General features: G+C 36.6%; 1 protein-coding gene across 23 annotated transcripts in view; it reads right to left on the reverse strand.

Moving 5' to 3' along the window:
• nfasca (neurofascin homolog (chicken) a) overlaps nt 1-24958 on the reverse strand; it is a 92027-nt gene that overhangs the window by 42680 nt on the left and 24389 nt on the right. For 22 of the 23 annotated variants that reach the window (XR_009203074.1, XR_009203075.1, XM_058374148.1 and 19 more), the window contains exon 2: nt 3785-3847. The gene's annotated coding sequence lies outside the window, so the exon portion shown is untranslated. Of the gene's footprint in view, nt 1-3784; nt 3848-16479; nt 16696-24958 lie in introns of those variants that run through there. The other variant, XM_058374146.1, reaches the window with a different exon arrangement.

The following is a 24958-nucleotide window of genomic DNA, read 5'->3' on the forward strand; positions in this document are numbered from 1 at the left end:
TATACATCTTAGCAGTGAGTTGAGACCTGTTGAGTATGTGTATTTTGAAAATAGTGGAGAAGAGAATCTCTGCTACATAGAATATATTCTATTACCCATTACATTAACAAAAGCACTGGGCATAGAAATACAACATAGAAGTGATATAAAATACCAAACACATCAGTGATGGCAAAGTGTGTGTGTGTGTGTGTCTGTGTGTGTTTTGAGGTTGTATCACTCAGCATCAGCAGTTCTAACTCTCTGCATCAGTACATCTGTCACTCACACGCTACTGTGTTCTCTTTTCCTCAGCTGGAGAAGGTCAGTTAGAAAGCCACCAGCACAGAAGCCCCATGCCTTCCATCTAGCCAACTTAGAATGCTTACCATTTAAAAACACAGACCACCTGTAACCTGCACTTTAATAGGAACAGACCTGCTTGTCTATTCAAAGATCTAATCAGCCAGTTTTGCAGCAGCACAATACATAAACTCATGCAGATACAGTCAATAGCTTCAGTTAATCTTCATACTGAACAATAGATTGGGAGGAAAAAATGCTTTCAATGACTTTGCAGAGAGTTGGTCATAATATTTCAGACACTGCTGATCTCCTGGCACTTTCATTCATAACAATTATAGGGTTTACACTGAATGCAAAAAAGCAAAAAAAAAAAAAAAAACCATCCAGTGAACACCAGTTCTGAGGGTGGAACTGGCTTGTTAATGAAAGAAGTCGGAGTAAAATGTTTAGACTGGTTTGAGCTGACAGAAAGGCTACACTAACTAAAATAGCCACAACAGGTTTCCACTCCTGTTTGCCAAGAAAATATAATGAGAGAATCACTGCAAGTCTTTAGTCTTTTATAAATACCAACACGCTCACTGTATGACACCTGCACCATATATAATCTGTCCCAAGGGAATGAAACAATCTCCCGTCTCCCATCTCTGTCTGTTAATCTACCTGGCAGGCTGAAGATAGATGTAATGATGCAGGTGTTGGGATTTTGAGCTGCATGCCTGCATGTGTGTGTATGATACTGAATTAAGTACATTGAATAACCTGATATTACTTCACTTTAAATATACCAGGAACCAGCTGGAGAGACACAGAAAGAGTAAGAGAGATCACAAATGTGGTGCCTTGAATGCAAACTCAATGCAAACTGATGCAAAAGAGGCCAGAAGAAGCCCTGTAATTTTTTTTCCTTTGCATAAAATAAACAGACAGCAAAATATCTCATGATATAAGTCCAAAGGGGAAAACCACTGGACTCTCTAGAGAAAATAGTAACAGTGATGCTGGTATATATTAGTACAAAAAACATTTCATAGCATGTAAAATGAATTCTTAACACAGGGTATCTTTTAAATAAGCCCCAATATACCTGCCACAAATTAAATATAACAGTATTTACAGATATTGATAGCATAAGGCTAAGTGCATCTCATATCTTTTAATAAAATTGTTGCTCTGTGGTTGTGCTAACTGATTTAATAATTTAATCCTCTTTTTGCCACTACAGAATTATGTAATATATTATCATTATTCTTAATAATAAAGAATGTGTAACTCCACCAGCCTGTCCTCAGTGGAGAACCAAAATTTCAAGGGGTGGACCTTAACCCTAACCTCTAACCCTAACCCACACAATCATGAACAATAAACAGCACATTTAACACACTTAGCCTGAAACACACTTTTTGCTCTGAAGCAGGGGACACTCTATTTTACCATATCTGTAACACTAAAATGTATTTGTTATTAAATGGATAATGTAAAACAAACCAATTGTACACACACTCTCATGTAGCCATAGGATAACACTGGTGCTGTCTCTGTCTGCATTTCTTAAGGCTAATGAATATTTTCCGACATGGGAACAGAGCACTATTTGCTTCAGTTATTGCTGGAACATCCTGCTAGCTTCCTCATTCCGGCTTTGACCACACTTTGCCTATTCCCTTAAGCATTATTTATACCTACTCTTTATCTTTTGTCTTACTGTGTCTTGGTTTTTTTTGTTGTTTTTTGTTTGTTTGTTTTTTTTTTTTTGGGGGGGGGATTATAAAGGTTTCAATGATTTTGATCGTGTTAGCCATTTCTTGATCTTTTTTACTGATTTGCCAACTTTGATGTCTGCTGTGACCTCAAGCCCTGGGCACCAGCCTGGTCCCCTCCTACTATTCCATCAGGACAACACACTGAGAAAAACAAAGAACTGCAACAGAAACATATGATGGAGCACTGAAAGACCACTTTTAACTTCTTCATGCAAATTATAAGCAATCTGTGACAAAATGTGCTTGAGCATGTGGACTAAGAGCATGTGCCAAAGTTGCAGTCTGTCACCGCATAAATAGGTCTGGCCAACTGTGTCCTTGCTTGGCTTATGGTTCAGTCATCATTTTTAATTTTGCAAGGAAATGCTGTCAACTGTGCTAATTACAGACAGAAGCAGCCAGCCTAGGCAGTTTCATATTTAAATATGTCTATTTAACAGTAAAATCATGAAGGATACAAAATCCTGCTTGGTTTCTTGGTGTATTGGTTTCTTAGTGTAAAATCTATGTAATGTAAAATCTGTGTTTCTCTGTAAAATGCTTTACTTTTCGCGGTACAATAAACAACTGGATGCTTAAAAAGAGCTCTGGTTAAAAGCAACTCACATTAACAACATAATGGTGCATAAAAACTGAACCCAATTCACTTACTTGTGTCTGGGCATGACATCAGTCCCTTGAGCAAATTATGTGAGATTTTGATGGATTGAAATGCTAATTTGAACTGCAGCTACACATCTCTAGTGGATCTCCTAGCTAAAAGAATTCCAGCCATTTAGAAATTATTAAAATGCAGATAGGAATAGATATAGAGTTTACAGGGTTTAAGCAGAAATGCTTTGTCTGAAGATGGTTAAGGATGCATAGTCCTAAATCATAAAAATAAAATGCCTCAGGACAAACACTAATAACCTTAGTCTTCTGTAAGATTAAGACTATATTTGGATCTCTCTTTCTCTCTCTCTCTCTGCCATAGTAGGAGAGCATGCAGTGAGATGTCACCACTTTGACTACACAACAGCCCTCACCACACAAAAACATAAACAGACATCATAATTTCAATCTATAAATACTCTCAGGCCCATCACAAGCAATTAAATGTAATTATAAAATTACAGCCTCATTGTTCCAAATACTCCAGTCCCCATCTTTTTGTCTTATTCATTATCCCCAAACCTATGCTGCATCCTTTGTTTCAGTTGGATAGATGATGAAAAGGTTAATAGAAACCTTTTCATCATCTGTCCAACTGAAACAAAGGATGCAGCATAGGTTTGCGAATAGAAATATGGGAATATCTTAACAAAATAACACTAGCAGTGTCATGCTGAGAAGTTGCACATTCAATAAGCTGTTACTTGTAAACTGTATAACAAATGTCAAATGAGACATGCCAACAGCCTCACTGAACAAATACAGCATGTTATCCACACACAAAGTGCATGCTCATAAAAGCTTCAAAATAAAACCTAGCAAAATGGTCACTGCTCTCAAGTGCAACTGGGGTCTGTGTTAGGGGTGGTCAATCATAGGATTTGAATAAATGCATTTATATACAAAGCAACAATATTTAATTAATTATTATTGAATATTATTAATCATAAATAAATACTGTTGCATACTCCGAGGTATATTAAATACATTGTTGCCTTAAGAAACAAAATTGTATCATGTGTAAGGAAAATGTAATCATAATCATAAATTTCACAGTTAGTAACAAAAAATCTAATACTTACACAAAAACAAGGGAAAATCTGGGCTGATGGACTAATGGGTGATGAAAGCAGAGACTGTTAGACCTGTAAACAAACAAACAAAAAAACACCATTTAAATCGTCTTCAGAATGCAGGAAAAAAAATTCTTTATAACAGGGTATTCAGGCCTTTGGGCCCTGAAGGGGGACAAATATACCAAATCAGTTATACTAAATTTATTAGTTCTTAAAATGAAGACAGCAACAAATGTGGTTCAGGAAGCTTAGAGTGAGTAAGAGTTTGCCCGAACTCCCTAACTAAAGTTAACCTAACCCCTGTACATACTAATCTCTTAGGATGCTGAAAGACTGAATTACCTTCTACTTATAGTGTGCCAATGTTGGAAAGTTAACTTCCTCAAACAGCTTCAGTAAGACATTCTTTCATGTGTGATGCATACTAAGACCATTTCTGTTAACACTGTAATAAGATCAATTTACACTTAGTCTTTTCCAATTTGGAGGTCGCCTAAGTCATAGTCTTGTGTTAAACTTACATAATAGCATTTTTTTTAAATTCAGCACAGGAGGGAAATACCTCATTATAGCATTTACAATGTGTTACTATATCTAGGTATTATTTTTAGATTATATTTCATTAGCATGCGTATTATTAAAATTGAGCACTCTTACATTTCCAAGAAAAAAATATTCTTTACTTCCTACAGGTTTATTTAGAGCTGAAAAAAGTAATTACAAATCAAAAATGTCTCTTCTTCTCTTCTCTGTTCTCTCGGCTCAAAACTGTGCACTGTACATCAATCAAATTGGGTCAGTTCAGATAGAGTCCAATCATTTCAGTTGATCATCCAATCAAGTTCTTCAATACAGAAAAAAAATGTAACAAGAATAATGCCAACTCGAATCTGCAGTGACCAATAATGATATATTGTGTAATGCTACAGCTATTGTGTATTTAAAGATGAACAAACCACCACACTGCAGTGTCCTCCTTGAGGATAAGCACCCTGGCTCTGGGCCCTGGCTCTGAGAATAAGCAAGAAGTCCTTTAAAATAAGACATCACATTCAGAAAAGCTAATGTAAAAGAGCCTGCTGAGTTAAAAGTTTTGCTAATTAGTTAGCATTTACAGGTTATGTTTAACTAAGTTGTCCTGTTTACTTTGCCAGATTAGACTAGCACTGATTCTAGTAACTAAAGTAAATGGCAAGGCAGCAAGTGAAATTCTGGTTAATGGTAAATCTTGGTTGCAGGATATTTGATTTCTGATTACTGTATAACATTTGTCATGACGTATGTTTAAAAAACCTTCAGTGACTGAAAGTAGGTTTTTTTTTTAGGCAAAACAGTGTTCTCATCATTATAATCTTTTAACAGATTTAAATTGACCTTAACTTAATTTCATGAATTAAAAACATGTGCTTTTAAATACTTAAGTACATTTAAATGTAGCACCATTAGTTAAATAGTTACTTTGACTCCTCATATGTATTTTCAATATAATTTCTTGTCACTATTTCTCACTCCTGTGATTTAGTTATTGTTAACTTGTTAAAAACTTTCTTATATTTAAAAATTCTGAAAATATATGGGACAGACTTTCAGAATCCTAACAAAGTACATTTCACACAGTACTGGAGCACTCAAACAACAATCATAGTAAAAAAAAAAGAGTAATGTAAGTGTTCATGCAGCAAATGACTGGTCAGTTTTGTAGGGTTTTTCCCTTTGTGGTACTGCATTATTGCAATGTAAACTATTACAATGAAAACTAATAAAGTCTCAGAGAAGTTCACGGGTAACAAAAGCTTCCATTAACCATTATATATAACATGCTAGTCTTGTCATGATACATTACTATAATGCAAGAAATGTACTTCAAAGGCTAAATAAATGAATAACAGTGTACAGTGGAACTCTAGCTGGTTTATAAAATTACCTTGTCCTGTTGAAATTTTAACCATGTAATTCAAAGGACAAATTTAAGAATGTGGTTCTGTTAAGTGCTGTCTTAGTGGACAAAGTTTCATAACATGCACATGCATACACAAACACATGCATAGCACAACATCTCATAACACATGCATACACAAATATGCACATGTCCTCACTGCCTTGGGCTTGAGATAAGACTTGGTATAAAGGTCACTGAATGCTCTTGACTTGGTCCCCATCTGTCTACTTCTGTTCATTAGCTCTCTGTAGTGTCACAAACTCACATCTCGGCTCTCATCTGCCAGCCTCTGGGGCTATTTTGCTGCCCTGACCTCTGACTCAGTAAATTATGGGTCTGGGCAGGTCAGGAGGTCACAGCAATAACTGTCCACTTGGTTAGAGGAACAGATTCAAGAGCTTGGACCATAACTCTGCAACTTCATCAATGAACCAGACTTTAATTATATAGTATTAGGGACAGCTGTGACAGACACACTGTTAATGAAGCTAACAGATAATAAAGCTTCTTAGTCATTATGTTACTTTGTCTTTGAAGCAGATGTAGATTAAAATTCCAATTTTACTGCAATGAAATCAAAACAGATAGCTTGAGTAAATTGGATGTTGCTACTACATAGTGAGTTGGATTCAACTGTTTTGGAAGCCTCAGGATCAATGTATTAAAAGGATAAACAGATCTCAGAAAAATGAATGAATGCACCATGGATCATATCTCATGCTTGGCAGGATTGAAAGCTAGATGCTGCAAAGTGACCTAGTTTTAACAGGAACGGAAGAATGAATATGGGGGTGGGCAGAGGAGTGAGAGAAGAGAAAGGTTTCTCTAGTAAAGGGGGATGGAAGAGGGAAAAGTGTGAAAAAGAGAAAGAGGCATCTCCTTCTACCCACAAGGATTAGCCTGTGGCATGTTCAATCAAAGATAAATCAAGACTGTCCCTGACCCATGCAAAGCTCTTCTTCCACACAACATTCAAATTAAAATGTAAGTGGCAATAAAACTGGAACATGTACACACATACTCCTCTCTCATTATATAGCCACTATAATTCTGTACAAAGCCCTTAAACAAAGAAAACACTCACTCAATTTTTCCTTAAAAAAAGTCTCTCTGTTTTTGCTGTCACCTGACACATTTCTGTTCATCATTGACTTGAGACAAAAAAAGACATCAGGGCTTTAAGTGTCTGATGCAGTGATGTATAAAGAGAGTATAATGAGTGTAAGGGGGTGATGACTCCATGAGGCAAAGAAATATAATTATGGGTCATTGTGCATCTGAATTCTTGAAAACTGGCAAAAAAAATCATGAAAAACCTAGTTGACCTAAATCATATTATTATTATTTAATTATTTTAAAGCAATAAGATACATTGCTACAGACAAAAATATTTAGAACAAATGATAAGAAAATGTTTACTCTAGGGTTTTTCCTAATTAATTCAGAAAAGATACTCTTCATAAAAGTCTTGAATAACCCTTGAATAACCTCATAAAAGTCATTAATAACAAGAAATTTAGTCAACAGAGCAAAACTGATTGAGACATTTTTAAATGAAGTCACTTTTATAAATTCAGAGACTGCAGCCAGATTTAAACATTTACATGTTATTTCCTCCTTTTCAATTTTCGGCCAGACTTTTAAATAAGATACAAAAGAGAGACAGTAAAAAGTCTGTAGTTTTCAGAATTTAACGTAGAAGAAACTGTAAAAATTTGTGAAGGGATTTCCCAGGCTGCCACACACATAGCACCAAAATACTCAGCGGTAAGCCCACATTTCATCCACATTTCAACAATTACATTGACTGGTCAGTAAATTTAACATATTTACACAAACCTGACACCACTTAATCTTTCTGAACTACAGAGCATTATAAGGCCCTCTAGTACTTGTCTATCTTTTAGTGCCATAACCCCCAGACTTTGAAATCCCATCCTATTTCAAGACTTACCTTAAAATGTACCTACATTTACATTTGGCAGACAATCTTTTCTAGAGCAACGTACAGTTTACAGAACTGAGCAATTGAGGGTTAACGGCCATGATCAAGGACCCAACAGTGGCAGCTTGGTGGACCTGAGATTTGAACTCACAACCATCCATTCAGTATTCCAACGTCTTAACCATTAAGCTACCACATCCCCTACTATATGTTTACAGTCTTCTTCTAACATTTTCACCCTACATCCTCCTAGTTTTTTTTCAATTGCAAATGTAAAATGATTCGGAGTATTGAAAAGGGACTATAGGGACTATGTACACAAAACCTATTCTAATGATAATAACTTGTAATATTAATGGTTTATATTACCAGTCATTTACTTATCACTTTCCCTCAAGTCTAAGCTCAGTCTAGTACTCTCACCCTCATGTCACGTCAGTTTTCACACACATTGGGATGTAAAAAAGAAAATTTGCCTAGTGCTATGCAAACTATAGGCTGTGCATGAGTTTTGAGTTGGGTTTTGTTAACTGGCGACCTCAAATGGCAAAGTAGAGAAAGTAGTTTGCTTTGATTCAACCGTAAACAATTGGACATAAAAACTCAATACACAGCTAAATTTGACCCTATATACTGCCTTTGTCTAATTTGAAAGTTCTTTCAAACTGGTGCCTTTTGCATTACAATGGCTCAGCTTTGTTATAGGCAAATCATAGACCAAATCACACTTCTTTTATGGATTATCCTGCTCAAAAGGGCTAACTTTAGTCTCTCAGTACCTCAGGTGTGACATTTAGCTAATGGCCACTATTCTATTAAGATAAACTTTATAAGCCACTTTACTAATCAGCACCTCAATCTAATAATATTATGAAATTTATTAATATTTTTTATTTTGTATATTTTCATGCCTTTTGCATTTGTATCCTAAAAAGAAAGTGAAGATCAGGTATTTAGAGTCATTTGTGTATTCCAAAAAGGAGTAGGCTATCTCTGTGTGGCAACAAAGAAAAGGCCAGAAGCTTGTGCACGTGCACTCGGTTTTACGGTGATAGGGATTTACCTAATATTTGCATATGTGTGGTTTTATAAACTTAAATATTCCAAAGCTTCCAAGGCTTTGTGCATTTACCACCTTTTCATTAAATGCAACGGTTAATACATGTGACCCACTGATTTGTGTACCATCATTTAAACATTCCTTTTCCCTTGTTTTTAGGCAAAGAAATAAAGTGAGCAAGATTTCATTACTAAATCATACAAATAAAACAGTTTCTGCATTTTTTCTATTCTATTCCTCTTGACTTTCTCTTTCACTCTTTTTCCCTTCCCCCAACTGTCTGCTTTCAAAAAGCAAGAACAAAACACAGGCTCATTATCCAAACTGCATCTCACTTCCTGTGAGCGCTCTCATCCCAGACTCCACCCTAGCCAATAGTGGCAGACCTGGTTGTTATGGGCCCTTAGCAACAGCATTGGGTCGGGGAGGATTAAGTGTGTGTGTGTGTGTTCAAGGCTAGTCCCGCTGGGTGTGTGATAACAGAGGTACAATACGTATTACCAAACCAGCATGTGAGGGTACACTGGGTAGTGTGGTAGTGTATAGTTAAAAATAAAAGCCTCTCTGAAAATAAAATATTTGTAAGATTTATTCATATAACAGAGACTGATGACAAAGCCTAAAGTAAAAGAAAAGTAAAAAATCTTTCAATATATGATAAAAATGGATATTGGTTAATGAATTGCAAAATACTGACCGGTTTTTCAGTGGAGTTACACAGAAGTTTATTTTTCATGACAATACATTAGATTGGTGACTACTAAATCTGTAGTACTATGCAGAACTAAATCTAAAAACAAAAATAATTGTAATCCAAATATAATTGTATGTGTTATTTATACAAGTAAACCAAAATGAGCAAAAGCTCTACCATATTGTAATTGTCTGAACACTAAGATCCATGTTACTACTGTATGTTTTCCATATGGATATAAAGGTCATGAATAGGCCACTTATAAATATTTAATGTGACCTGTTTTCCTTTGGCTGTCTTGATATAGACTCTGATCTAGAAGACAATTTTAAATCTAAATATGGAACCAAAAGCCTAATTTTCTGAGACCTTGATAAATGCAGTCATCAGCATTCAAAATGGTGATTTAGGTTAGATGAGAAGGTTTACAGGAATAGCTGCTGGGTCTAATTTGTACAGCGCCATCTGCCTGGAGTTACAGTGATGATTAGAGATGTTCTGAAGCTCCTGATGGATATGACTGTGCTGTGCCATCTCCTGGGACGAGAGTATCCCTGTCTTCCCCCTTTCCCCCTTTATCCACCTCTCTTCAACTCACTCTTTAGCCCTTCCCTACATATGGAGGATTTGTGAGCAAAGCGAGAGGTGAGAATACAGTCCCTTGAGACCCCTACAGTCTCTGTGCTCAGCAGGGTGTGTGTATGTGCAGTGACAGAAGGGGAGTGAGAGCTGAGCTGATGACAAATCCATTAATTAAACCCTTAGAAATCTATCAACTGCATAATAACACATACAAGAAGCTCCTCATAGAGCAAATTTAGGAGGTGGCATGCTTTTTTTCTTTTGTGATTCTACTCACTAATTTGAGTCACAGTTTTTTTTTTTGTTTTACATTTGAATGAATTAAAAAGTAACTAATTCTGACTGTTATATTTCAGTCTTCCCTAGATATGGGCTAATTGTTATGATGCTTTGCATGATCAAAACAATCAGTACAGTATTTGGGAGCATTCTTTTTCCAGAGCTCAGCTTAAGTTCCAAACAAAGGCCCTTAGGATTAATTATTGTGAGTATCTGAAAAACTGTGAGACAGAAATGAATTTGTTCCATCAGATGAACACAGAAGGAGAAATAGCCTGTTTCTCCTCAGTGGTCTTTTGATTTGATGCTACTTAAAGGGCTAACGGGTCACTGGACTAGATCTACTTAGTGTATGCGCATTACATTACACCATACCAGCATTTCCATAGCTGTCAGTTCAGCTAAATGCAGTAGACTTAAAACTTAATGGACATTCATCAGCATGAACCATGGGCTGCAATCAGACAAAAACATAGAAATGATCCTCATAGTTAGCACAATGTAAGACTATATTATTAACAATTAAATAAGTTATGTTAGAGGCTTATTATTCATCTTTCTGTGATACAGTCCTGTGACAGTGCAGGTCATTGCTGAGTCACACAATCCTGGGTATAACATGGCCCAAAAGAATGTGTACACTTGACCATGGCACTCATGTGCATGATGAACATCCTGTTTCAAAGGAATTACATTAATATTGAATTTGGGAAATGGCCACAAACAGGGGTTATGGTCAGGCATCCACATACTATTGGCCTATGTTGTGCATAATGGTAGGGTTATGGGAGCAATTATGGTTTGTACCATTTTTTATAACTTTATTCATGAATGAAATCCAACCACATTATGTCAGTGTTTTGATATTATTCATAAATCTCCTGGTCCATTTGTTCCTTTTAAGTGCTCACACTAAAATAGGACGTATAAACGTACATTCAGCAGGTTGCCTCCTAGCATATAGCCTGACAACTAGCTAACCAATATACAGGTACAACTAGCTAACTAATAAACATACTACAGGTCTACATTTTAGACTTGTAGTAAACTGTAATTTTAGGTAATTAACCCTAACTAAACACTATAAGGAAATGCTTAATTACACTCTGAAACACTGCTAGTCCACATCTCAGCTACAAGGGAAATGTGTGTTAATTTGTTATTTACATTTTGGGATGCATTTATTACTTCCAGACACACTCTAAGTATCATACGGCATTCTGAAACACATTTTCACATCTCCATGCTACATCTATCACTATAGAATGTATTTGGCAGCAAAATAATAAATATTCCTTTTCCCTGTACTATCTAAAATTTGATAACACAGCATTTTTCCTCATAGCAAGTGAATTTGCCTGACCTAAATCTGTGCACATGTCTGTTGAATGTCTGTTTACAGGGACACCATGCAAATATTATGAATTTGAATGTGCAGACACACACACACACACACACACACACACATACACACACACACATTATTGTGAGATCTCTGGACATAGGGGTATAGATATGTATGTATTGTACATATGTAACTACCCATATATTCTATATTATATATACATATATTCTATATACATATTCTATATACATATTATACCATACCTTATTCTATATGTATTTTATTAATATCTAATTTATATTTTATTTTACCTACTGTAAATATTGTAGTATTTATATTTTACATTTTGTATTTTATATTTTATACTTTTCTTTTTTTTTTGTCCTTATTCCTTTTTCCTTTTCAAGGGTCAAAACAGTCGTGTAAGCATTTCACTGCATATCATACTGTGTATGATTATGTATGTGACAAATAAAATTTGAGTTTGAATTTATATTTAATTAAATAAACCCTCATACATTTTTCTGGGAACATATTTTTATAATTTTTTTCTCTATCCTTAATCTTCGTTACCACAAAGAAACATTTTACCTTGTTGTCAGGAATATCTTGCATGACGTGACAAATGTTTCTGCACTTTTTACATAGTGAGTACTTTTTCATGACAACACACACACACACACACACACTGCACAAGATAATATTTATTCCAAATGTAATTTAATTAAAGGTATTTTAAATAAAAGGTAACTAGATTCACAATATGACCAAATAAATGTTGATGCATGGCCATGACATCCATAACAGGGTACAAGGGAGGCATGCATTTAGACTCTTCACTAGCATTTCACTGGTGGAGTATTTAGACTGATAGTATTCTTAGTCTCTGACCTAGTGTCCTAGAATCAGGATATATATTTTAAAGTCTTGAGACTTCAAAGCACTTCTGTAGGTCACTCTGGAAAAGTGTTTCTGCTAAACGCCATGAATGTATGAATGCTGACCTTTCACAAAGTTGAAGGAATATCTGTAGAATGTCTTTGTATGCAATATCTTGATGGTTTCTTTTCACTAAGTGCCCAAAAACCTGTTCCAGCATGGCAGTTACCTGTTATGTACATTGAGGTCCAGGAAGACATGGTTTGCCAAAGGTGGTTTGGAGGCACTCAGATGCCCTGCACAAAGCCCTAAACTCAGCTGCACTGACCCACCTTTGGAATGAACAAGAGCACAGACTGCATATCAAGCCTTCTCACCTAAGATTAGTGCCTGACTTTACCAATGATCTCATGACTAAATGAGAGCAAAGCCCCAAGCAACATTCAAAAGCATAATAGTGGAATGCCTTTCCAGAAGAGAGAAGGCTAATATAGCAACAAAGAGACAGCCAACTCCAAATTAATGCCATGCCTTTTGATTAGGACGTTTAACAACCACATATGGGTGTCATGATCATACTCTAAAACATTTCAATACAGATAAACTTAGAAACAAAAGGTTAAGAAATAAGTTCACATAACTTAATCTGGCTAGCATGTTTTACAGTGCAGGTGTCCACTTACTTTTGGCCATACTGTGTAATTCATAACAGATAATATGTTCGACTAATGAGTGAATAATAAGAAATGAATCAAAGGGGTTAGTCAGGTCATTTTATCTTGAACAAAACCTAAACCTTAACTCTACATGAACACTTGATATATCACCAGTGCTAACATATTATGAAAAATCTAAATAGATTAATCATTAGTGTTGGCTCACAGGTGGGAAGAGGTTAGCTTTGTGCTTAGTTTGGTGTTCACACATTTATTTAACCTAAATCAGATTATAGTGACATCCAACCTCACTGTCCTAGATCAATCAGATTTGTACAAATTATCCTTAGATCCTGTGCCTCAATGGATCTGTCTAATGCCGTTAATTCCCAGAACTCTTTATTAGGTCTAAACCAAGCTTTCTGACTGCAACTACAAAACGTCTTCTTAGTTTCATTACAATTACTAAATATAATATTTTTTGTTGAAGGTAAACTGCTGTTTGCTGACAGTAACAACAAGGACATTACATGGAATTATCTCAGGTGTCTTGTGGTGAGGGAGACAGTGATAAAAATGACAGAAACAGGCTAGCACATCTAACAAAGAGCAATTAACACTGCTTTCTGGGCACTTGGTAGTTGTGGAACGTTCATCAGCACATTACAAGTCATATTTACACTGATCATCCATAACATTACGACCACTGATAGGTGAATTAAATAACACTGATTATCTCCTCAACATGGCACCTGTTAGTTGGTGGGATTTTTAGGCAGCAAGTGAACATTTTTTCCTCAAAGTTGATGTGTTAGAAGCAGGAAAAATGGGCAAGTGTTAGGATTTGAGCGAGTTTGAAAGGGGCCAAAGATGATGGCTAGACGAGTAGATCAGAGCATCTCCAAAACTGCAGCTCTTGTGGGGTGTAGCTGCAGTGGTCAGTATCTATCAAAAGTGGTCCAACGAAGGAAAAATGGTGAACCGGCGACAGGGTCATGGGCAGCCAAGGCTCACTGATGTATGTGGGGAATGAAGGCTGGCCGTTTGATCCAATCCAATAGACAAGCTACTGTTGCTCAAATTGGTGAAGTTAATGCTGGTTCTGGTAGAAAGGTATCAGAATACACAGTTTGTTATGTATGGGGCTGCATAGCTGCAGACCAGTCAGGGTGCCCATGCAGACCCCTGTGCACCACTGAAAGTGCCAACAATGGGCATGTGAGCACGCCAACAATGGGCCTCCAAATTCCCCAGATCTCAATTGAATCGAACATCTGAGAGATGTGCTGGACAAACAGGTCTGATCTATGGAGGCCCCACTTCACAGCTTAGAGGACTTAAAGCATCTGCTGTTAACATCTTGGTGCCAGATACCACAGCACACCTTCAGAGATCTAGTGGAGTCCATGCCTCGATGGGTCAGGGCTGTTTTGGCAGCAAAAGGGGGACACAATATTAGGCAGGTGATCATAATGTTATGGCTGATCGGTGTATATAGTTTATTATATACTGTGTTAATACATTTTAACATTTTCATATGAACATTAGAAATTCAAATAATATATCTATGGAAAATAGAGGCTAGATATTTCATTGTTTAAGCCTAAATCCAGTCTTCTCTTAAACTCTTTATTCCAGAATCCTCATCCTTTTGTTTAAGATCAGGGTGGGTTTTTCCATCTCTGCCACACAAATGCACATCTTTCCTCTGTTTCCTCCACATCTTGCACAACTCCCATATTCGGATGTTTGGCTTATTCCATAAACATCATTTGATTAATGTTATATAATCAGTGTTATTTTTTGCAAGGGTGTTTGCCAAAATTGTCTACCCTAGGTGCAATCAGTGTTATTTTTAAATGGACTTAGTATTTGCAGAAACTTATAAATAATAAACTGACAGGGCATTCTGGCATTTACATGTTTCCCTTATCAGAGTATAAAAAGAGCTTAAGACAATGGAGGAATGAGACACAGGGCATGGAATGCATGGTGTAGCATGTTAGAATACTACTGTATGTCACATCTGGATGGGGCGTAGTAACCACTCTACTGTGCATACTATGCCATGCATCTCTGGCAAGTAAAGATTACAGATCAGTGGAGCAATATGTTGTTTGATCGCATTTCATACACTGGTGAGAAAGTCTAATAAGAAACTGATCTAGAACTGTTTTTGCCAAATCCTGGCCACACTGTAGCAACAGACAACAAATAAACTGCTTAGAAAAAGGAACCATGAGCAAGAGAAAGAATAAGACAGATGAAGAATGAGAGTAGAAAAGGGGAAAACTTAGTCCTCTTTGTTCAATATTGTGTTAATAATATTGTGTCTCAATACTGTGTTAAAAAAAAGGAGTGAACTATTCAATTTTATTTTTACATGAAAGTAGCTCATTAAATGACTTAAGCTGCCGTCAAAAAAAATCAGATCCAGTTGTGCTATTCAACAAAGCCCTTTGTATCTATGCCCACTGTATTTCTACATGTAAAATAATAATAATAATAATAATAATAATAATAATAATAATAATAATAATAATAATAACAATGCTCCGTTTCTGTATGCTCTGTTCTGCTGTATAGGAATTTAACATTTCTGTGTCGAAATCTGAAAGCTTTATGAATGAACCTAGACTGTTCTATGAATAAATCTGACAAAAAATCTGGCTCAGTTTAAGCTGAAACAAAAGCGCTTAATCAGGCTGACACAAGAATGACCACTAAGCAAAAGATCCGGGCAGCCACATAAAGAATGAAGTGTGACTGTCAGGAATCATTAAAAACCAAAGCTTTGTTCAATTATAAGGCTTAAGAAATTCAATCTATAGATTATAACACCACCTGCCATAAGAGGTCATCTGTGTCAGACAAAATCATTAGTAAGTGTCTGAAATGAAAGCCTCTAGTAAAGACATATCATTACATACAATAACCCTTTCTTACTATTTCATACATCAGTTGTTATCATCTGAGCCCAGCAGTGTGGAACATCAAAGGTGCATCATAGATGTGATATGTGAAATGAAAAGCACTTCTCACAGGCAGACAATTATATGATGATAGTTTTCAGTCAAAGCGACGAATATCAAAAATTAAAAGTCTACCACAAAGGGATAGCCATAATATCACTCTGTATACAAGGTTCCAAACCGTCCAGTTTTGTTAAGCAAAGCAGTTCAACAATTATCCAAATTTCACTGAACCCACAGAATAATCAGCACAAAGCTCTGAGCACATTAAACACATTGCCTTCTTTCTCTTCAAAGTAAAATGACAATTACCAGGAAATGTAGGCTCACCGGGAACACAAATGCATTACCTTTCACATGAGATTTCCTGTTCTGGTTAGACAGAGCTGGCTCACAGCCCGAGGCATCTCCAGCTATGGTAAATTCCTTCGTCTCATCTGATACAATCAGTGCATGATTTATGATGCTAACTCTCTTGGTTTAAATCCACATACGCTCAGAAGTCCGGTACACTGTCTTACTGTATCCTGAATGAGAATAGACTAGTAAAATAGAGTATGAGTAAGGATGCAGTTGTGTATATATATATATATTTATATATATATATATATATATATATATATATATATATATATATATATATATATAAATGCTCTGCTACTGACACTGGTTCAGGAGAGCTGCTCTCTGCCTTGGTGCATCCCTGCTGTTGTGATTTTGGAGATTTCTCTCTCCTCCTCTCTCTCTCTCTCTCACACACACACACACACACACACACACTCACACCAAACACAAGATTCCCATCTGCTGCTGCCCACTTGGCCTACTCCCAGCCCACCTCATGAATAATAAACAGCCCCCTGGGCTTGCACCCACCCCCAAACCCCCATCTTGGCTGAAACATGAGCACATGCATTCACATGGATGCACATCGACACACACACACATTCACATACACCATATCAGATGCATAAATATATACAGAGATGAAGGGCATTTCTTTCTGAGCTTGACCTCTGTTCCACAACCGACTGTTCACACATTTTTTCTGCACCCTCTCACTTCTATCCTGCCAATTAATAATGTGTTAGACACATGCAACGCCTCCTTCATACAATGAGAGCTGACTTGTGATTGTGAGCCAGATAGATAACCATCAGTTACAACGTCAGAAGACCAAATCTAGTTCCACTCCTTTAATTAAAGAAAAGGAATCTGACCAGGATAAAGACCAGGCAACATTTTTCCAATCTTCAGCTGTCCGGTTTAAGTAAACATGTAGCTGCTGTGAACTCCTGTTCTTTGGAGCCTGATGTGGTCTTCTGCTGTAGTCTGTCCACTTCAGGTTTTAGTGCGTTGTGATCTCACCACAGGACCTTGACCCACTGAATATTTTTTGGTTTTCCACATCATTCTTTGTAAATTCTAAAGCTCCATCAATTTTCAGGACATCAGCAGTTTCTGAAATACTCCAGCACAAAATGAATTAGCATGTTTGTCACCAGCAGCCAGACATTCAAAGTCACTGAGATTATACATTTTCCAGCCTGATGTTTGGTGAGAATATTAACTGAATTACATGACCAGTATTTGCATTATTTTATGAATTTCTTCAACACGAGTGGTTGATTGGATAATTGGAGAAATGATCAGGTGTATATAAGTTCCTATTAAAGTGGCCAAAGAATGTACATTAATTGTAATAAAGACCAACAGATCAATGTAATTAGTATTTCCTCTTATACCTTTGCCCATTAGGTATTAAATACAAGTATCAAAATGGACTCATAGATCATTATAAGAGATGGAACATTCCTATTATTCACTTCAGTGATGTTTATCCGGACTGAAATAAACAAGGTCAAAGACAACACAGGCTCACATAATAACCAGAGCATGAGATTTATGCAAACATATGGACAACCAACTAACTACCTACCCTGTCAATTTCTGCCTGAAACCTGCAACCTGAAAAGGATTTTCAGTAGTCCAAAAATGAAAACAAACATTTATTTGACACATATTGATCTGTATACAGATTGATGCCATTTTGTCTGAATTCCCATTAAGCTTTTTTAGAAAACACTAAGTCTGGTTAATAATATAAAATTCCATAAGATAGATACTGAAATTTTTAGCCAATAACAGGTGTTATGGCTTATAGTTCAACTAGAAAAGCTTTGAAATGAGGAAAAAAAAGATAAGCAACAGCCAATTCTCTATGTCCTATGACATGAAGACATTCACTTGTGTCAGGGGCTCTTTTGTGTGACTATAGGACCAAAAAAGCGTACATTAAGACTCATTTCATTTTCATGCTAAGCTTGATCAAACACGGGAATGAAACTTCTTTGCTCCCCTCTAGCTCTTAGACAGAGGAATGCTACATACAAACACTACCTGTTGTAAAGGCCATTTTTCTCTCTTACAGTAATACAATTACAGCTCTATGAATGGCAGTGTAGGCATCCTTAGCCGTGGGAGAAGTTTTACATTCCCTTGTTGCTTCTGACGTCCATTGTGTGGGCTTCAGTGTTGGTAGATACAAAACAAAGGCACAGCAGATTAAAAGACCTGGTTGTTTTGACATTAGATAATTTTCACAGCTCTGAAAAACATGGATAAAGACACAGAGCGACGTGTGTCAGAAGTGGACAGAACTTGGTGCCAAAGGGAATTGTCAGCTAATTCATTGAGTAATTTCTAAAAAAAAAAATTCTCAATTCAATTCAATCTCAATTCTCAAGTCTCAATTCATTGTTACTATATGTGAGACTGAATGATTCATTTGTTAACTGACTCATTGTTTGATATATTTACTTGTTTGTATTATTTTGCTTTGTTTTTTGTTTTCCCACAGGTTGGAGAATGAGCATTTTTTTATACATTACTAAATTAATCATGGATATTAATTAAAACATATACTCAAACAAGGTAATATATTACTATATACACCAAACTGTTCCTGAATAAATAATATAAATATAATAAAGAGACCATTTACGGCCTTGGTGAAAGACCTGCGGATGCAAACCATGTTGTAATTGTGTTGGATAAAATGTATTACTTTAAATATTTATATTTGACAGTGATAGAAGAGTGATAGACAGTGATATCAATAACAGTGATAGAAGCTGTTAAAAGCTGTTGTATAATGAAATGCTATCTATTAGAATACTATTGACACACATGGACACATTTATGGAGTGGCCATCAGCCACTTGATGGTAGTATATTCAAAATCATATTTTCACTTTGTATATGTTGCTTTAAATCAGCTCATGGAGTCTGAATCTGTACAGCTATATAAAAAAAAGTCTGCATAGTAAATAGTTAGAGAAAGTCAGGGGACAGTTTCAGACAGGGCATTAGTGTTCACATAAAGGAAGCACAAACAGTGTTCAGTTTTGCAAAGTCATGTTTCTCAACTTTTTATTTAATTTATTTCATTTATCATTTTAACTACTAATTATTTTGCCCATTCTAGAAGACTCTGATGATTGACTGAAGATGATTTGTAAATGATCTCAGTGAATCTTTGGAATTGCAATCTGTCTGTAAATTATTCAATTCTATGTGAAAAGGCATACTCCGAACAATTTATATAATTTCTTCAAATGACTACTATAACAATACCGTTGTAATAAACACGTCATTTAATACCTCTGCCATCAATCTGTGTATCATAGCATGGCAATTTTAGCTTCCTAAGCAATCTCTACGAGTAAGCACAGTCAAAGAAAATAATATCATTCATACAAACATGATGGAGGGTATTACTAATGTAAATTCTTCTTCTGGAAGACATTATGCATTGTTTAAATATTTAGGAAGTAGCAATGAACATAAAAGGAAAAAGAGGGATAAAGAAAGGCACTGACAGACAGAAAGAGAGTATATGGCCATGAAACACAAGAACAGACATCCTCTATTATGCAGAACAAATACACTAAACCACAAACATGAAGGCACATTATCAGAACAAAAGACCTCCTGGAATGGAACACAACACAGACAAACAGGATGCCCAGCACACTTCAACCTCAAATTCCATCAACTGGACAACTCATTAGAGAGCAACAAGATATTTGGGGTGGCTCTGGTTAATTCAAACTCTTGTCAATCAAAAACAGGAATCTGAAGCTACATGGGCTGTCCAAAACCGGGCAATTGAAGATTGATAGTAAGTGATTAAACCAGGGGATGTTTTTCCGATTTTCGGCTGTCCGGTTTGATGAGCTTGTGCCCTCTTTGGCCTCAGATTCCTGTTTTCGGTTGGCAAAAGAAGAGCCTAATGTGGTCTACTGCTTTTGTGGTGTGTTATGCTGTGCATTCTGCTCACTATGGTTGTAAAGCCAATATGGTTATTTGAGTTACATTAGCCTTCCTGACAGCTCAAACCCAGTTTGGCAATTCTCTTCTGGCCTCTTTTATCAACAAGCTACTAGATGTTAAGTGCTGCTTATTAGCTGTTTTAGTTTTTTGTAGTGTCATTAGAGATCTGTATGATTTTATGCATTGCACTTTTACAACATGGTAATCATACTGTATGGTTCAATCCGAAGACTGAAATAAATAAATATATAAAGACTGGAAGTTTATTTGGAAGTTCTTGAAGCCTTCTTGAAACCTTTATCTAAGTCGTTATAATAAGTCGTTATAATAAGAATCATTTTTGTTACTACATAGACAAATATATTTTCCTATTGTTAGAAATGCTGAATAATTGTGTATAGTGTGTATATAGTTGTTGTACTTCAGCAGCTACCTGTTCAGGATCGCCACAGTAGATCATCTGGTCCGCATATTTCATTTGGCACAGGAGTTAACCCCTCAGTGGCTGGGTTGGTTCTCGACAGGGTAACTATAATGTGTATATGTATAATATAATATTATAAATGGTGCCAATAATTTCTAGATCGGTAGAACCTTACTGAATTCTGTGATGAGACTCTCTTAGAGGAACCTTAAAAATTCTATGGAAGACGTTTTCTCTGCAAATGAATCTCTGCAAATCAGTACAATGTTTTTCTGACTGTTTATTTTTTTCAAGATGACAATTTCCCATCCTCACTGAATAGTCTAATGAGTATGAAAATGATGTAAATCATATGCAGTGACCTTCACAGTCACAAGAACTAAACCCAGCAGAATATCTGTGGAGGACTTTGGAGTAGTTTGTTAGACAGTGTTCTCCACCTCCTTTATCAAAATACATACTGATGGAAAAAAATTTTTATCCCTTCAGTATAGTTCTAGAGATTTTGAGAACATTGAACTCGAACTTGACGGGAGTTTTCTTTGTATCTCTGTTCCATACAGTATATTCTATAACTGTTATGCTGATGACACACAGCTGTATGTTTCAGCTAAGTCAGATGAGAGACACCAGCTTATAAAGACTGAAGAATGTGTAATGGACATTAGACAGTGGATGCTTACTAACTTCCTCCTGCTTAACTCTGATAAGACAGAAGTGCTTGTACTAGGACCACATGCAGCCAGAAGTAAGCTCTCTGGATGGTCTTTCTGTTTCATAATGTCCAGCAGTAAAAGGTCTTGGTGTCTTTCATTTGAAGCTCACATAGATAATATCACTAGGGTAGCCTTCTTTCATCTCAGAAATATACTATAACTATGACTATTACTGACCTATAAAGCACTAAATGGTCTCATACCACAGTACCTGAGAGATCTTTTGGTTATTTATGATCTGACACACCTGCTCTGATCAAAGGGTTCAGGTTATTTGGTAGTACCTCAAGTAGCAAGGGCTACAGCAGGGGGCAGAGCTTTTTCTTACAAAGCCCCACAGATGTAGAACAGCCTTCTAATCAGTGTTTGGGATTCAGACACAGTCTCAATGTTTAAGTCTAGACTTAAGACACATTTGTTTAGTCAAGCTTAAAATGTGTAGTTTTTTTTTAGGTAAAGGAACAGACCTGGAAGGTTCATGGGCATAGAGTGTTTGGTGTACTGGGATGTTTGGATACTGTCACCTTACCGCCCTTACAAGTCACTCAGGTTTGCTGACTGTGAAGTGGTTGGATGTTTTATGTCCCGGGAAGCCTTCATGTCTGTCACCTTCTGGCTCTCACTTTTAGTTATGATGTCATAGCTAGTCTTGTCGGAGTCCCTGTCTGCACTCTATACATAATCTACATTGTTTTTAAACATCACATGATCACAAGCATACTTAATCTCTCTCTCTCTTTCTCTCTCTGTATTTCTCTGTCAAGTTATACGTCCCACTCTCAGCTCGCAGTTTTCTGAGTTTCTAGTGTGACCACTGGCTCTACCCCTGGTCAGAGTCTTGTCGCTTGGCGGTCTGTGACACGCCAGCCAGCAGTTCTCTGAAGTCTTCTAAAACAGGGTGCAAAAGTTAACAAATAGTAAAAATAAAGTTCACAGTGTCCACAAAGTTTAATCCAGAAAGGGAAACAAAACCCAGGCAAGCCAGGCAAAAGAAACCCCAGAGAGCAGCGGCAGACAGACACGCCAGCGTTCACTCAACCGGAAGATAGATATATAGATTATTATTAATATTATCCCACCTGTTTTCTAAACTCTGCCCTTTAACTTTAATAATAAACATGTGGTATTATAAAGAGCGATTAAATTATATGCTTTTTATATATGCTGAGTCTGTGTCGTGGGCAATTTGAAAACAATGCACAGTTCAAACACTACAAAATAGTTCAAACAGTGTGTACAAGCATATTCGAGTAACGCTAATATGCCTATTAGCAATGTATCTGTGGAGCCAAATTCAACCATGTATACACAAATAACCATTAAATCAGCAGATTACGAATAAAAAAAGGAGCCTTTGGATTTGCGACAGCTGGTGTACTTGCTGTCAGGCCCATACCCTCTATTCCTTCTCTGTCTCTCGTCCTCTCTAAATTGATCTTAGGCCCATGTGCTCTTGCACTGAGAGAGACAGAGAGTGTTCTGAGGGTCAGATTAATTGTAGCAGTCGGGAGCAGCTGCTGCCACAGGCAAACTAGACTTATATCCGGCTGTCTCTTTCACCCTTTCTTTTATTCATCTCTTTTTATTTCTTATTTCCATTCATTTGTGCTATAAATTCAATCACATTAGAAAAAAGACATGCCAGATATTGGAAGTTATCAATCAATTATTTTGGTTAATTTTAAGCTGAATAGCATCTGAGTTGCTATAATAGTATAATAGCTGTGTGGAAATTATTTTACTTTTTCTTTTTAAATTGTGCATGTCTGTGCATTGTCCCTGCACACCAGCTAGAGTTTAACAGCTTAATGTTTAAAGAATTGTCAAGTACATAACAAACAGAACTCATTCCACCTAATAAGTAATGTAACCTTTGGGCAGTGGATGAGGTCAAAAGTTAAGATCAGGTTATCCATTTATAAGAGCAGATGTCACATATGCCTTAGTCAGAATGACAAAGAGCTGAGTCCAATATAATCAGTAGGACCCTGAGTGTCCATGCATCTTTGCCATGAGCCCAGAGATCAAGCCAAGCTTATATTTTATAAAAGAGATCTGGCAACCCTTGTGGTAGTAGCACCACAATCTGTGGTATCTGTGAAGATACGATTATATGGAAGTTGAGAACATTCTAGTTACATCTAAATGTTTCATGAAGCTTCTTAAAAAAAAGAAAAGTAGTGAAACAACAGTGAACTTCCACATAATCATTATATTTATTACATATGTACCATACAGACCATGCGTTAAAAATGGTCTTCATAGGAAGGTAATGGAACAGGTTAGGATACAGAAGCTGGGCAGTTAGTAATCTGTCAGTCAGTAATTCAACTACTCTGATGGGGTCACTCTTCAGACCAATTTTACATGTTTACGCCAAGTATGTTGTTAAACCCGCGACTGTGTTAAACAGTAACAAAGGACTTCCCTGCACGTCAGTCACAGAATGGCTGCCACATGAAGGCCTATTCAATATCGCCTCTCTGGTGTGTGGGTTCAGCCTCCCTATCAACAGGAGGTCATGTCGTTGCTTCAGTTAATTGCTGGCCAGACTCCCATATTGCCTGCCATAAGTCTGGACCATGCAGGGGAAGCCTTGGTTTCCCGCCAGTGTGCTCATGCACCCCCTTCTTTAACACGAATGCACACGCACACACTCTCACACACAAGACAATGTTTCAGAGGACAATAGAGCAAAGCAGCTGGAGAGCAAGACCCAGTAGTCCTGCATAAATAATTATTGAACAGAGAAAAGCCATCTGTAGTATAGACCAAACATCTGCTTCAAAATCAATAAGAAACCTAGCAAAAGATTGTATACATTTCATTTGTTCTTTATTCTTAAATGCATGAAATAGTTTTTCACTTGTTCAATTTGTGCAATTGCACTGATTATAGGGCAATATCAGCTTCTTGGCCATCGTATGACAGAACGATACTTGATGCTGACGCTGATGGTGATGTCACCTCCCTGTAGAGCTTAATAACACTTGTTCTCAATGTAAACACTATTGCTGATCTGTTACCCCAAACATGCCTCTGAGAGTTCTGCTAAAGAGAGTAGGGGGTTGGCTAGTGGAAAAACACTAACTAAACCCCTCAAAATACAGGGCAAGACATGCAGAAACATTGTCATGTTGATACCAATTACTCCCTGATGAGACATGGGAAAGTGCAATGACAGAGTCATCATCACAACATACAAACTGCTTGCTTGAGAAACGCTGAATTTCAGAATCCCCTCTGTGAAACACCTGGAGGCATGCTTATTATTCCTGGGAATGAAACACTTGCGCCAAATCCATAGTTACTATATTTAACACTTCATTTGGTGCGACATTTACTGTCAATAAC

Source organism: Hemibagrus wyckioides, linkage group LG21, assembly GCF_019097595.1.
Source record: "Hemibagrus wyckioides isolate EC202008001 linkage group LG21, SWU_Hwy_1.0, whole genome shotgun sequence".
Classification (NCBI taxonomy): Eukaryota; Metazoa; Chordata; class Actinopteri; order Siluriformes; family Bagridae; genus Hemibagrus; species Hemibagrus wyckioides.